The 13,772-nt window shown below is 37.4% G+C and overlaps 1 non-coding gene across 1 annotated transcript; it reads left to right on the forward strand.

The window, feature by feature from the left end:
• The first annotated feature begins 13,042 nt into the window (after positions 1 to 13,042).
• LOC143652937 (U6 spliceosomal RNA) lies at positions 13,043 to 13,149 on the forward strand. The gene has a single exon (XR_013160983.1). It is a non-coding gene; the product is annotated as a U6 spliceosomal RNA (small nuclear RNA).
• Positions 13,150 to 13,772: the final 623 nt, after the last annotated feature.

Below are 13,772 nucleotides of genomic sequence, written 5' to 3' on the forward strand. Positions count from 1 at the left end.
ATTTTCTTTCTCTTGGATAAAAGTTTCTTTCCTTTTCCCCTGGAAGCTCTCACTTCCCAATGCTTAACATGATCATGGCAGATGAAATTTCTCCAAAGTCTCCACCTTCTTCTAAGAATGTGAAACAGCGTTTAGTGGAAGATCAGAAAAAATCTCTGGACAAAGACTTGGGAGGTTGGATGAACTTGCCGGTGTCTCCCTTGGTCTCTTGGATAAAGTCCTCTAGATCTCGCAGTTCAGTGTCCTTGAACATGAACTGAGATGGCCCATAGGATTATCTCCACAGTTTCTTCTTGCCCCCAAATAGTTTCAAAGCCAAAATTACAGATTCATGAGATGCTCTCCAATCATTTTGCTTTGAATTAGTTAAGTGGGATTTTAAATTTGGGTGCTGGCAAAGATCAGGTGAAACACAATGGGACTCTGAGGCCATAATGCAACAGAACAGAGAGTTTGTTACTCACAGGTCCCCGTGAGAGATGGGTGCCAAAAGGGGTTGCCAGGAAATGCAATCAGCTCACTGGCTCAACCAGCAGGTGGGGTGCACGCAAGCAGAGTAAGAGAGCCCGGTGGGCTTGTGCCTTTATTGCAGTCCAGGAGTAGAGGTTAGATTTCTTGCAGGACTCAAGAATTGATTAGTTTAAAGCAAAAGCGCATGAAAAGGGGGAAAGATGCTGGAGATCTAAGGGCAGTGGAGATGATTAGCATGTCATTTGGGACCAGCTGGGGATTTGGGGAGGTGGGTGTAGGTAGTGTGGTTGGTGGCTGCAGGGGCTGGTTTGGACTCTGGAGGAGTTTATGCCCAAGACAAGAAAGCTGCTTATTAACTAGGCCAAAAAGTGTTGAGGAAAGGGGCTTAGCCAAAGTTAGATGGATGCCAAGGCAGCATACACACAAATAATTTATTGGTTATAACACATTCAGACCTTGGTGCCACCATTTGCCTTCTCATTACCATCTTCCCCACTCATTTCTAAACCACAGGAGGTCATGCCAATACAATCTCTAAACATCATAGTGACTATTATGATCTCATGAAAAAATGTTTTGGAGAAAGACTGTCCCCTAATTTAATAACAGGGAAACACATACATCAAAACTCATGCGTAGTATGGTCTCATTTTTATGAAAAGAAAACTATGTACATATGTGCATGAGAAGGGCAAGAGAATGCAAAGAAAAATGCTTTGAGATTTATATGCTAAAATGTTAACTCTGGTGGGATTATGAGTGATTTTTTTTCTGTGTGGTTACCAAATTCTCTACATTTCCTGCAATAAATGTATCTTTTTTTGTAATGAAGTTTACATAGGTGTATAAACTGAGCCTGTTCTGGGGAAATAGGCCAGGCAGGGTGCCTCTGGCACTGTGAGTTGAGCCGGCCTCCCACTTCCTACATCCGCCCCTCATATGCCCAAATATCTCTCTGAGCAGCAGCTTCCTTATAGCCTTTCCCTCCTTTTAACCTCAAATTCTCACCATTAATCTCACCCACTCTGTGTTGAACGACAAACAAGGTGGTGTCTCCAGGAGGCCCCTGTTAAGTGACCACGTGTTCCTTTGGAGGAAGGCAGAATCCTAGGAGCCTTTTCTGGCCCAGTCCCATTGGCGCAAAGCAGCAGATTTGCTTCTTAGGTTAGTTCATCCTCACTTTGGAAGGCAGTTACATGTGACTCTCCAATGACCTGAGGGTGCTGGGGCAACATGGGGTCATGAACCAGAGAGGGTAGACCCTAGTAGTAGGTTGCCCAGAATTAGCCTTTGGGGAAAGGGATAAGGGGCAGAGAGGAAAATGAAGGTCAGGGATGGTGAAAAAGAGATGAGCTCCCAAAGGAGATGAGCTCCCAAAGAAAAGTCTCCCTCCAAGTCAACATAGAAAGGGAGAACATATGGGTTCTGGGGTCAAATGGCTCCAACCCCACCTACTACTTGTTCCTCCTCAGAAAAGTTACTTGTCCTTTTTCAATCTCAGCTTCCTTAACAGCAAAATGGTAGAGAGAAGTCTATCTTGCTGGGCAATTTTGAAGATAATAGTATGCCTAATGTCCTATAATAATATGTAGATAAAGTTGGTGTTTCTATATAACTCCTTACTACTAGTAATAGTGTTAATTTACCATGATAAATATAAATAAGGTGACCTTGACTTCTGTTCCAGCTGAAATTCACAAATACAAACTACTACCATTCACACTATCATATGTAAGTTCGTTCAACAAAACTTTTATCAAGCACCTGCTAAGTTTCAGGTTCTGGGGAAATATGAAGAAAAGAACTAGTCAGTGCCCTTAAAGAGCTGTCAGTTGGGTGAGTAAGGGAAACATGTAAACAGAGATCAGGGTCACAGTGTGATGAATGGGTGAAAGGTAGGAAGAGGGAGTCACCCTATCACTGGAAAGGAGGTTCACTGCCTTTACAAAGGAGACAAGCCTTACTTTAATTTGAGAAGACTTTTTTTTTTTGGTAAAGAGCAGTGTTCTAGCTTGCTAGCTGCTGGAGTGCAACACACCAGAAACAGAATGGCTTTTAAAAAGGGGAATTTAATAAGTTGCTAGTTTACAGTTCTAAGGCCAAGAAAATGTCTCAGTTAAAACAAGTCTATAGAAATGTCCAACCTAAGGCATCCAGGGCAGGATACCTTGGTTGAAGAAGGCCAATGAAGCTCAGTTGCTCTATCAAGTGAGAAGGCACATGGTGAACACAGTCAAGGCATCTCTCTCAGTTGAAAGGGCACATGGTGAACACGGTGTCATCTGCTAGCTTTCTCTCCTGGCTTCCTGTTTCATGAAGCTCCCCAGAAGGTGTTTTCCTTCTTCATCTCCAACGGTCTCTGGCTGGTGGACTCTGCTTTTCATGGCTGTGTGGTTCTGCTCTGCTCTCTCTGAATCTCTTTCATTCTCCAAAATGTTTCCTCTTTTATAGGACTCCAGAAACTAATCCAGACCCACCCAAATGGGTGGAGACATGTCACCTACTCCATCTTAACAACCACTCTAGATTGGGTTACATCTCCAGGGAGATGATCTGATTACAGTTTCAAACATACAGTATTGAATAGGGATTATTCTGCCTTTACAAAATGGGATTTAGACTTAAATATGGCTTTTCTAGGGGACATATATCCTTTCAAACCAACACACACAGGGAGAGCATTTCAATAAACCCAGCTTGGGCAACGAGAAAGAGTTGTGGTCAGGGGATGACGTAGCAGGGAATTGGGATGACTTCAGTGTGTTCAGAGGCACTTGCATCAAGGAGAGGTGAGAAATTAAATTGCAGGATAGAGCCATAGTGTAAACAAGCTTGTATGTATGATAAGGAATTTGGCAAGGTGAAGTCCGCACAAATTTTTAAGCAGGCATTGGGGACTGAGTAATATCTCCCACAAAAGGCATGTTCAGGTCCCAAACTGTGGCCCTGTGGGTGTAAACCCATTTGTAAATAGGACCTTCAGAGATATTATTAGTTAAGGTGTACTCAAGTTGAGGGTGGGCCATGATCCAATATGGCTGAGATCCTTATATGAGAGGAAATCAGGCATGGAAGGAGAAGACAGGGAGCAGCCAGGAGTTGAGAGTCAATGGAACCCAGAAAAGAAAGAAGACACCACGTGCATTACCATGTGATGGAAAAGCCAAAGGCCACGGATTGCTAGCAACCAGTGTCAGAATGCAACAATCTTCTTAGAGAAAGACAATTCTGGACTTCTCCTAGCCTCAAAACGATGATCCAATAAATCACCATTGTTTAAACCCACCCATTATATGGTATTTGTTTTAGTAACCAGGAAACCAAGACAGCAGGGAATGGCATAATCAGGTTTATATTTCACTCTGATAGGAGCCTGGAGGTTGTACTGAAGTAAGGAAAACCTTGAGGCAGGAAGATCAGAAAGGAGGCCTTTATAATAATCCAGAAATTATTATAATTTCTGAGACTCCAAAAAAGCCCACAACAGAGGTGATTGCAAGCAGGAGTGGATTCAGAAGTGATTTCAGTGGTTGAGTCAAAGGATTTGGAGAACAGTGGCTGCCACTAGGAAGGGGGTTGAGTTACAGTTCACAGCAAGGTATCCAGTTTAAAAGATTGAATGGCTTACCTCACTGGAGGGTAGGAAGGGCAGAGCTGATTTTGAAAGAAAGCTGAATCCAACTTAAATTTGGGGTGCCTGTGAGATATCTGGGTGAATGTTTGGCATGCAGTTGGAAATATGGATCAGGAGCTCAAGAGAGAAGTTGGATACAAATTTGGGAATCACTAGCATGTGGGTTAGAATTAATACATTGTAATGGATAAGAATACAAAGGGAAAAAATGTAAACTGGAAAAGGGTCAATGAATAAGATACCAGGCATCTCAGTTTGCCCAGGACAATCCCAGTTTAGACTTGTTTTCTCAGGACAACTATCAATAAAAACTTGATAAATCACAAAAGTGTCTCAGTTTGGACAACAAATCATACAGTTCCCCTATCGGTGGCCCAACTAAGGACCATCAGAAAAGAACAAAGAAGGCAGGGAAGGGATATCAAAAGGTGGGAAGAAACCAGAAAAAGGAGCATCTGTAATGATGAAGGAACTTGTTCCTTAAATAAATACATAAATTCTCTGCTATCAAATTTAAAAACCAACAATTTGTTATTGGAACATAATTAAATTAAGTTATCTGTTAAAAAAAACAAACAAACATGAAACTTCTCAAACAGAATCAAAAGAAACAAAAACTAACTTTACCAGGTATTAAATGGATTATAAAGCTACCTAATAATAGAAGAATATGGTAATGCTATATGAATTGACAGAAACATCAGTGAAAGAGAATTTAGAGTATAAAAATAGAAGCAAACACATATGGGAGTTTAAGACAGGAAAAAGCTGGCACTTCTAATGGATGTGGCTATGACACATTAATCATTAACTGATGTTGGGCCAGCTGGTCAATCACCAAGAAGAAAAATAGGCTAGATTTTACATGTCTCCAATTCCAGGTGGATAAAACATTAAATGTTTTAAAAGATACCATAAAGGTACTGGAAGAAAGCATGGATGCTTTTTTTCAAATCATCCTGAGGCTGATGATATGGGGTAAGGAAGCCTTTATAACCATGACATAAAACCCCCAAATCTATAAAAGAAAAATTGAAAAAATTATCCCAATAAAAATTGGTATTTTCTGCAAGGAAGAAAGAACATAAAGTCAAAATTCAAATAACGACATGGAAACATATTTGCAACATATATGATAGACCAAGGACTATTTTCCTTATAAAATGTTAGCTATTATGAATCGGTAAATAAAAGACCAAACACCAAGTTGTTTTCTTTATTAGAGAAGTTGTGAGTTAACAGAACAATCATGCATGAAATACAGGATTTCCATACATCACTCCAGCACTAAAACCTTGCCTTTGTGTAGAACATCTGTTACAATTAATGATAGCACATTTTTATAATGGTACTATTAGTTAAAGTCCATGATTTAACTTAGGGTTATAGGTATAATGTGGTTCCATGGCTTTTTAAAAAAGTTTAAAGTCCAACATTTCACTTTTTTATCATATTCATATACATATTTCAGGGATGTTGATTGTGTCCACAATGTCATCACCACCATTACCAAAACATTTCCATTATTCCAGGTTGGAACCCTGTATATTTTAAGCCTTAACTTCCCATTTCCTCTCCCTCCTGTCCCCAACCAGTCCTTTGGTCACCTGTTTTAAATTCTGACTCAATGGGTTTACTTATTCTAATTGTTTCAAATCCATGAGATTATAAATATTTGTCCTTTCATGTCTGCCTTATTTCACGCAACATGATGTCATTGGTACTGGGGAAACCAGGACCTGAGCAAGGGGCTGTCCTGGATGCCATTGACAAAGGAATTTAACCACAGAGGTGAGATAAAAAACTTTATTATTTGCATATGCAGAGGCAAAGAGCCAGGGGCCGAGCCAAATGCTGTAACCCACTGACTCCGTGAGCTAACTTCTATTTTCCCTCTTATACCCTATTACTTTCCCTCCTCCCCAGCTCACCGCACATTTGCTTATCACTCCATCTTTTATACATATGCATAAGCATATTCAAAAAGTGGTATCTGAGGGGGTTCAAAGGCAATTCAGTGGTAGAATTCTCACCTGCCATGAGGGAGACCCGGGTTCGATTCCCGGTACATGCACTTCCAAAGAAAACAAACAAGCAAACACACAAACAAAAATTCAACAAATTGTGCTGCAATAGCAGGATACTCACATGGGAAAATAATGAAATGTGACCCTGCCAAACATTATACAAAAAAAAGGAATCTAAACTCCTTCTAGAGGCAGAACATTTACTATTATGATGAGCCAAAGTTTCTCTTAGGACAGGTTAGTCCTTTCTGTGCTTGCTCCAAAGCCTGGTTTGGACCAGCCTTGCAGCTACAGTTGTTGGCCAGGACACCCTAACCATGGCTCCTAGATGCTGATAGTTGTTTTTGACTTGTTTTTCCATCTGAGTCTTTGATTGGCTGGATAAAGAGAATTCAACATTGTTAGCTTGGGTGCAGGAGGGACCATTGGCCTCATCATGGGTTTTGCCAGCCTCATCTTCAAGGTTCATCCATGTTGTCACATGCATGAGGACTTCATTCCTTTTTACAGTTGAATAAAATTCCATTGTGTGTATATACCACACTCTATTTATTGATTCATCAGTTGATGGGCACTTGGGTTGCTTCCATTTTTTAGCGATTGCAAATAATGCTACTATGAACTTTGGTGTTCAGATTATTTGTTCAAACCCCTACTTTTACTTCTTTGGTGTATGTATCTGCTAGTGGGATAGACAGATCAAATGGCAGTCTATACTTAACTTTCTGAGGAACTATCAAACTATCTTCCACAGTGACTGCACCATTTTCCATTGCCACCAGCAATGAATGAGTGTTCCTGTTTCTCTGACTCCTCTCCAACACTTGCTATTTTCCATTTTCCTAAAAGCAGCTATTCTAATGGGTGTGAAAAGTATTTCACTGTGGTTTTGATTTGCAATTCCTAATGGCTAATGATGTTAAACATCTTTTCATGTGCTTTTTGGCCATTTGTATGTCTTCTTTAAAGAGACATCTATTCAAGTCTTTTGCCCATTTTTAAATTAGGTTGATTATCTTTTTGTTGTTAAGGTAAGAGATTTCTTTGTATATGCTGGATATTAATCTTTTCTCAGATATGTGGTTTCCAAATATTTTCTCCCATTGTGAGGCTATCTTGTTACTTTCATGATAAAGTCCTTTGAGGAACAAATGCTTTTAATTTTGATGAGGTCACATTAATTCACTTTTTCTTTTGTTGCTTGCACTTTGCGTATAAAGTTGAAGAAACCATTGCCTTGTAGGGACAACCAATGCAATAGGCTGAGCCCTCAATCTTGGGGCTCATCCCTATGAAACTTATTTCTGCAAAGGAAAAGCTAAGCCTATTTGTAATTATGTCCATGAGAATCTCTTTTGCTGCTCAGATGTGACCTCTCTCTCTCTAAGCCAACTTTTCAGGTGAAATTACTGCCCTTCCCCCTATGTGGGACATGACTTCCAGGGATATAAATCTCCTTGGCTAAGTGGGACAGGACTCCTGGGAGGAGCTAGAACCCAGTATCATGGGATTGAGAAACCCTTCTTGACCAAAAAGGGGGAGAGAGAAATGAGGCAAAATAAAGTTTCCATGGCTGAGAGATTACAAACAGAGTCAAGAGGTTATTATAGAGGTTATTCTTATGCATTATATAGATAACCTTTTTAGTTTATGGTGTATTGGAGTGGGTAAAAGGAAGTACCTGAAATCGTTGAACTGCATTCCTGTAGTCTTGATTCTTGAAAATGACTGTATAACTATATAGCTTTTACAATGTGACCATGTGATTGTGAGAACTCTGTGTCTGATGTTCCTTTATTCAGGATATGGACAGATGAGTAAAAAATAAGGACAATAAATAAATAATAGGGAGGGTAAGAGGTAAAAAAAAATTGGGGATTGAAATACTAGTGGGCATTCAAAAGGAAAGTTAAGGGGTGTGAGATGTATGTTTTTCCTTTTTTCTTTTTATTTCTTTTTCTGAAATAATCCAAGTATTCTAGAAATGATCATGGTAATGAATACATAACTATGTGATGATACTGCAGGCCATTGATTGCATACTTTGGATGGATTGTATGTGTGTGAAGATATTTCAATAAAAATGTTAAAGAAAAAAAAGAAACTTTGCCTAACACAAGGTACAAAAGATGCATCCTGAAGATGCATCCTTACATTTTCTCTTACGAGTTTGATAGTTCGAGCTCTTATATTGAGTTCTTCTGATTCATTTTGGGTTGATTTTTGTATACAGGGTAAGGCAGGAGTCTTCCTTCTTCTTTTCTTTTTCTTTTTGGGAAATGGAGATCCAGTTTTCCCAGCACTGTTTGTTAAGGAGACTGTTCTTTCCCAAGTAGTCTTTGCCACCTTGTCAAAAATTAGTTGGCCATAAACATGTGGGTTGATTTCTGAGCTCTCAATTCTATTCCATCACTCTATATAACTGTCCTTGCACCAGTGCAATGCTGTTTTGATTACTGTGGCTTTGTAATAAGTTTTAAGATCAGGAAATGTGAGTCTTCCAAGTTTGTTCTATTTCAAGATGAATTTAGCTTTTCATAGCCCATTACTCATCCATATAAATTTGATACTTGGCTTTTTATTTCTGCAAAGATGCTTTGACATTTTTATTGGGATTACATTGACTCTATAAACTGCTTTGGGTAGTATTGACATCCTAATGATATTTAGTCTTCAAATACATGAATAATTAATATCCTCCTGTTTATGTAGGTCTTATTTTATTTCTTATAACAATGTTTCATAATTTGTGTGCAAGTCCTTTAATTTTGGTTAGATTTATTCCTAGATATTCGAATTTTTTAGACTGGAAATTGTGAATGGAATTTTTTTATTGATTTTTTATTCCAATTGTTCATCACTTGTATAAAGAAACACTACTGATTTGGGGTGTGGATCTTGCACCCTGCCACTTTGCTGAATTTATTTATTAGCTCTAGGAGATTTGTTGTGGACTTTTCAGGGTTTCCTGCATATAAGGGTCTTGGTTTGCTAAAGCTGCTGGAATGAAATATACCAGGAATTGATTGGCTTTTATAAAGGTGATCCAGCTCTAAGGCCATGAAAATGTCCAAGCTAGGGCATCCAGAGAAAGAAACCTTGCCTCCAAAGAAAGGCTAATGTTTATCACATGGAAAGTCACATGGCTGGCATCTCCTGGTCCTTGTTCCAAGTTCCATTGCTTTCAGCTCCTGATTCCAGTGGCTTTCTCTCTAAGCATCTGTCTGTCCACACTTAGCTGCTCCAGGGAAAAACTCTGTGTTTTTTCTCTTAGCTCAGCATCTCCCGGGGCCAGAGATTTATTTTTCCCTGGCTTCTGGGTTCAAATGGCTCTTTCAGCTACTTGTGCATCTCCAGACATCTGTTTCTGTGTCAGCTCTGAGCTCTTCCTCCCCTCATGAGCTCCATTAAGGACTCCAGTAAACTAACTAAGACCCACTTTGAATGGGCATGGTCACATCTCCATCTGATATAAAAGGTCACACTCACAACTGGGTGGGTCACATCTCCGTGGAAACAACTTAATCAAAAGATCCCACCATACAATAAGCCTGTCCCCGCGAGATTGGATTAGGATTAAAAGAACATGATTTTTCTGGAGTACATAATTGTTTCAAACCAGCACAACAGGATAGTATCATCTGCAAATAGGAAAAGTTTTACTTCTTTTGCAATTTGGATACCTTTTATTTATTTTTCAAACCAGCACAACAGGATAGTATCATCTGCAAATAGGAAAAGTTTTACTTCTTTTGCAATTTGGATACCTTTTATTTATTTTTCTTGCCTAATTGCTCTGGCAAGAATTTCCAGTACAATGAAAAATAATTGTGGTGACAGTAGCCGTCTTTGTTTTGTTCCTGATCTTAGAGGGAAAGCTTTCAGTCTTTCACCATTAAATAGGATGTGGGTTTTTCAAATGCACTGTTTATCATATTCAGGAAGTCTCCTTCTTTTCTCAGTGTTTTAAGTGTTTTTAATCATGAAAGGGTATTATATTTTGTCAAATGCTTTTTCCGTATCAATTGAGATGATCATATGGTTTTGTTCCTTCACTTTGCTAATGCAGTGTATTACAATAATTGATTTTCTTAGGTTGGACCAATTTTTCATACAAGGGATAAATCCGAGTTGATCATGGTGTATCTTTTAATATGCTGTTGGATTCAGTTTGCTAGTATTCTGTTGAGGATTTATGCATTTTCATTTATAAGAGATATTGGTCCATAGTTTTCTACCTGTAGTTTTGGGTATCTTTATCTGGATTTGGTATGACGGTGATGTTGGCCTATAGAATGAGTTAGAGAGTGTTCCCTCCTCTTCAATGTTTATGAAAGGTTTAAGCAGGATTGGAATTAAGTCTTCTTGGAATGTTGGTAGAATTCCCCTATGAAACCATCTGGTCCTGGGCTTTTCTTTGTTGGGAGATTCAATCTCTTGATTACTATTCAATCTCTTCACTAGTAATTGGTTTATTAAGATCTATTTTTTCTTGAGTCAATGTAGGTAGTTTGTATGTTTCTAGGAATTTGTCCATTTCATATAGGTTATCTAATTTGTTGGTGAACAATTGTGCATGGTAACCTCATATAGTCCTTTTTATTTCAGTCAGGTTGGTAGTTCTATCCCCTCTTTTACTTCAATTTTAGTCATTTATATCCTCTCTCTTTTGTGGTTTGTCAGTCTAGCTAAAGGTTTGCCTATTTTTTTTGATCTTTTTAAAGAACCAACTTTTGGTTTTGTTCATTCTCTCTATTGATTTTTTTTGTTTTCCATTTCATTTATCTCCACTCTAATCTTTGTTACTTCCTTCCTTCTGCTTGCTCTGGGTTCAATTTACTCTTCCTTTTTCTAGCTCTTCCAATTCTGAAGTCGTCTTCTTTTTTAATATAAGCATTTAGAGTTATAAATTTCCTTCTCAACGCTGCCTTTGCTACAGCCCGTAAGTTTGGATATGTTGTATCTTCATTTTCACCTGCCTCCAGATAGTTCCTATTTTCCCTTTGTGATTTTCTCTTCAACCTAACAGTCATGTAAGAATAGGTTGTTTAATTTCTACATACTGGTGAATTATCCATTTCTCCCTCTGTTACTGATTTCTAGCTTCATTTCATTGTGGTCATAGAATATACATTGTATGATTTCAATATTTTTTTATTTTGTTGAGGCTTGTTTTGTGATGCAACATATGGTCTATCCTGGAGAACGACCCATGTGCATTTGAGAAGAATGTGTATTCTGTTTTCATTGGGTGCAATGTTCCATATATGTCTGTTAGGTCTAGTTGGTTTGGTGGACCATTCAAGCCCTGTTCTTCCTTATTGATCTTCTATCTACTATTGAGAATGGTGTGTTAAAGTCTCCTACTATTAATGTAGAACCATAAATTTCTCCTTTCAAGTCTGTCAGTATTTGCTTCATATATGCTGGGGCTCTGCTGTAAGGTGCATATATATATGCACTTGGATTAGGATTAAAAGAACATGATTTTTCTGGAGTACATAAATATATATAGATATTTATCCCTGGTAAATCAAGTTTATTGAGGCATAATATACACACAGTAAAACTCACCCATTTCAGTACATAGCTTTATCTATACAGGCATATACCATCAGCACAGTCAATAAATAGAATTTTTTCATTATCCTCTCCCCAAATTCCCCAGGCTGCCCCTTTGTGGTCAACCAGGCCACTCAACCCACAGCCCTGACAACTACTAATATGCTTTCTGTCCCTATAGTTTTGTCCTTTCCAGAATGTCATGTAAATGGAATCAAATAGTATATAGCCTTTTTAGTCTGGTTTCTTTCACTTGGCATAATGGACTTGAAATTTAATCATGTTTATTGTATGAATCACTAATTCTTTCTTTTTTATTGCTGAGCAGAATTCTATTGTATGGATGTACCTGTCACAGTTTTGCTATTCACCAGTTGAGGGACACTGTTTTTTCCCCCCACTTTTGGTGATAATGAACAAAGCTACTATAAAATTTCATATGAACGCAAATTTAATTTTCTCTTGAGTAAATAACTATAGCTGAGATCCTGGGACATATGTTTGAATTTGTATGTTTAAATTTATAAGAAACTGTTTATTTGTTTTCCAAAGTGGTTATAACATTTTGTAGTCCCACCAGCAATGTGGGATGATCTTTGCACTTGTCAGTACTTGCTATTATCAGCTTTTAAAATTTTATCCATTTTAATAGGTGTGTAGTGATTTCTCATGTAGTTTTACTTTTGCATTTTCCTAATGATTTATGATGTTGTGTTTATTTTTATGAGATTATATACCATCTATATATCTTCTTTATTGACATGTCTGCTTATATATTTTGCACATTTTTAAAATTGGTTTGTTTTCTTGTTATTGAGTTTTGAGAGTTTTAAAACTATATTCTGGGTACCAGTCCTTTATAAAATATGTATTTTGCAAATATATTCTGCTAGTCCGTGGCTTACCTTTCATTATCTTATCAATGTCTTTTGAAGAACAGCAGCTTTAAATTTTGATGAAATCCAATTTGTCATCTTTTCCCTTTTATGGTTCATGCTTTTTTGTATTATATGTAAGAAATATTTGCTTAACCAAGGCCACAAAGATTTTCTCCTATGTTTGTGTCTAGAAATGTTAAATTTTAGGTTTTACATTTATAGATATCCATTTTGAGTTGTTCCAGCACCACTGTTGTAAAGTCTATCCTTTTTCCACTGAATTGCCTTTGCACCTTTGTTGAAAATCAGTTGACCATATATGTGTGAGTTTATATCTGGGTTTTCTACCCTGTTCCATTAATCTATCTTTTCTTTCCTCAATACCACACTGCCATGATTATTGTAGCTTTATAGCAAATATATAAATCAATGTGAATCCTCTAATATTGTTCATTTTAAAAATTGTTTCTGTGCTTGCTTCAGCAGCACATATGCTGAAATTGGAACGATACAGAGAAGATTAGTATGGCCTCTGCACAAGGATGACACATAAATTCGTGAAGCATTCCATAAATAAAAATTTGTTTTTGCCGTTCTAGTTCTTTTGTTTTCCATATAGATTTTAGAATTAACATATCAGTTTCTCCAACATACCCTGGTGGGATTTTGATTGGGATTGTGTTGAGTCTGTAGATCAATTTGGGGGTAACTGGAACTATACTGAGTCTTCCAATCCATGAACATGGTATATCTCTCTATTTCTTTAGGTCTTTTTTGTTTTTGAGTTTTCAGCATACATATGTTACACATCTTTTGCTTTATACCTAAGTATTGCATGTTTCTTGGTGCTAATGTAAATAGTATTCTTTCCAATTTAAATTTCCAGTTACTCATTGCTAATATATAAAAATATAGTTGCTTTCTGCATATTGACATTATATCCTGTGATCTAGCTAAACTCACTTATTAGTTCTGGTAGCTTTTTTTAATTATTAATTAAAAAAATTAACTAACACAACATTTAGAAATCATTCCACTCTACATATGCAATCAGTAATTCTTAATATCATCACATAGATGCATATTCATCGTTTCTTAGTACATTTGCATCGATTTAGAAAAAGAAATAGAAAGACAACAGAAAAAGAAATAACGATAATAGAGAGAAAAAAATTAAAAAAAGAAAAAAGAAAAAAAAAC

Source organism: Tamandua tetradactyla, chromosome 12 (assembly GCF_023851605.1).
Source record: "Tamandua tetradactyla isolate mTamTet1 chromosome 12, mTamTet1.pri, whole genome shotgun sequence".
In the NCBI taxonomy this organism is placed as follows: domain Eukaryota; kingdom Metazoa; phylum Chordata; class Mammalia; order Pilosa; family Myrmecophagidae; genus Tamandua; species Tamandua tetradactyla.